Consider the following 2643-nt stretch of genomic DNA (forward strand, 5'->3'; position numbering starts at 1 on the left):
TGCATCGATCATTTAAGAGTTTGTTGAAACTTTAGAAGAGAAGAAGACGTTTGGCAAAGCTGACATCATTCAGCACTGAGCAAAAGGGAGGGAGAAAAGAAAGCGTTATTCAGCTGCTACATTTCAAACATCATATCTGTGACCTTTTAAGTGCTGGCATTTTTAGTCCTCTGTTCTTTCTTGACTTTAGGTGGCTTGTCAGCTCGACAACCCGAGGTCAAGAAAAAGTAATCCAGACAATACGTTTAACAAAACCATCACCCTGATTTGTCTCACCGTGGCTGACGTAGTTCGCTCTGATTTATCAGTTTCATATAGAACTCGGACAAAGGATTATGAGGTTGTAGGAGGGTTACATATGACAGAAATGGGGCTCAAATTGGGTTTTTGTCTGACAGCCCTGCGGGTAGACTTTCAAAGGCAGCAGTGTGACTAGGCCACCTGTAGCACTGGCTCAAGGCCCACTGATTTGTCCCTGAGCCACACGCTGAATCCTTACAAGCATCATCCTGAAGTGAAGCAAATCATGAGCGATATCCCATAAGCAATCATAATATACTGCTCATAAAATTAAAGCAACACTTTGAAAACACATCAGATTTTAATAGGGGAAAATGAAATCAGGCTGGATAGCTATACTGGTAATGGTTAATCAAAGTGGAAAATACTGCAGGCTTGCCCATTCTGCAAAATGTTATTGCAGCAATTTAAAATGGGTAGTGTCTTGGTGGGATTTCCCCATCTGGACCAGGGTATCACTGAGCTCGTGGACACTCTGCAACCTGGCAGTATTGGATAGATTAGGGCTGCCACGATTAGTCGACTAGTCACGATTACGTCGACTATCAAAATCGTCGACGACTAATTTGATAGTCGACGCATCGTTTGAAGCTTTGTAAGATCACAAAAGACACAGGAATAAATAGTAGGATTTAAGAGTGTAATAACGGACTGAAACAGAAGATGGTAGCACTGCATGTACAATAGTGATGGGATTTCCGGCTCTTTTTAGAGAACCGGCTCTTTCGGTTCGGCTCACTAAAAAGAGCCGGCTCTTTCAGCTCCGAACCGGCTCTTCAGGTTGTTTTGTTGCTTTATTTTATTTATGGGGCAGGGATAGCTCAGTAGGTAAAGTGGTCGCCCCATGATCGGAAGGTCGGCGGTTCGAATCCACTTAACGGCTACCCTGAGGTACCCCTGAGCAAGGTACCGTCCCTACACACTGCTCCCCGGGCGCCTGCTTAGTGGGCTGCCCACTGCTTCACTGAGTGAATGGGTCAAATGCAGAGAAAAACAAGTAATTTCCCCATGGGGATCAATAAAGTATCCATTATTATTATTAATAAGCTGTAGGTTGTACGTTCAATGGATGCATGATCTGATTAGTCGACTAATCGCAAAAATAATCGGTGACTAGTCGACTATCAAAATAATCGTTTGTGGCAGCCCTAGGATAGACTAAAACTGGCCTAACCTGGCACCTCTGGTCAGGTTAGGCAAGCATAGGGACAGGTCAATGGTATCAATTCCTGCATCCTCCAAAAACTTCCTGCATACTCTCGTCATACAAGATCCTTTACCAAGAACCCTAGACCCACTGCACCAGCGTGCACCACCCTAATGACAGTCAGGGTGTTGTTGCTTAGCCTGTAGATGCCTCCCCCCATGGATATGATTTCTCAAGTCATCGCAGGGCACCAGTGGTGGACCAGCCAATGCTGGTATTCCATAGCAAATCCCATCCATGCGTTATGGTGCTGGGCAGTGAACACAGGGCCCACTGGACGATGTTGAACCTCCACACCACCCTCATGAAATCTGTTTCTGATTGTTTGGTCAGAGGCATTCACACCAGTGGCCTATTGGAGGTCTTTTTGTAGGGCACTGGCAGTGTTCATCCTCTTCCTCCTTGCACAAAACAGCAGATACTGGCCCTGATAATTGGTAAGTGCTGTCTAAAGTCCTGTCCAGCTCTCCGAGTGTAACAGCCAGTCTCCATGCTTCTGAGACTGTGCTAGGAGACACCAAACTTTCTAGACATGGCCATCCTGCAGGAGTTGGACTACTGTGCAGCCTCTAGGAGGTCCATGTATCCCCTCATGCTACCATTAGTGACTCTGACCCTTGCCAAATGCAACACTAGTGGGGGAAAAACAGTCAGAAAAGATGAGGAGGGAAAAATGTCAGTGGCCTGTTTTTGTTTTTTATGTTGGAGCGTGGTTACGGTGTACAGACCTAATGACAACTTAAACCTTGGTTCCTCTGGTTGCTGTTTATTATTTTCTGTTTTCAAATAGCTCCTGCTGAGCGACAACATGCAAAACATACTGTGTTTTAATGAGCTTATTGTTTGCAGCGCTTTTTTAGGATCTAAGATTCTGGGTGCTGGGGCGAAAGCCTTGTTCATGGTCAAACTTCACAACTTCACATTATACAGGCTACTTGTATTTCACAAGGTACTTCATTAAACCGTAGCTTGAGGTACATTTTAATTAATATGAGTGAAGAGTTGTCTCTGGCCACTCTGCGTCTTGCTACCAGTACATTTTTCCATTTTTAAGTTGCCATTTAATAAACAGTGTGCTCGATCTTCCCATATTACAGCCTGTGCGCCTCTATTAGTCAGATTTTAAGGGTTGTAAA

The sequence above is a fragment of the Copadichromis virginalis genome, linkage group LG9, assembly GCF_057382275.1.
Source record: "Copadichromis virginalis isolate Kocher_CV1m ecotype Utaka linkage group LG9, C_Virginalis_male_GT1.1, whole genome shotgun sequence".
NCBI classification, from domain to species: Eukaryota; Metazoa; Chordata; class Actinopteri; order Cichliformes; family Cichlidae; genus Copadichromis; species Copadichromis virginalis.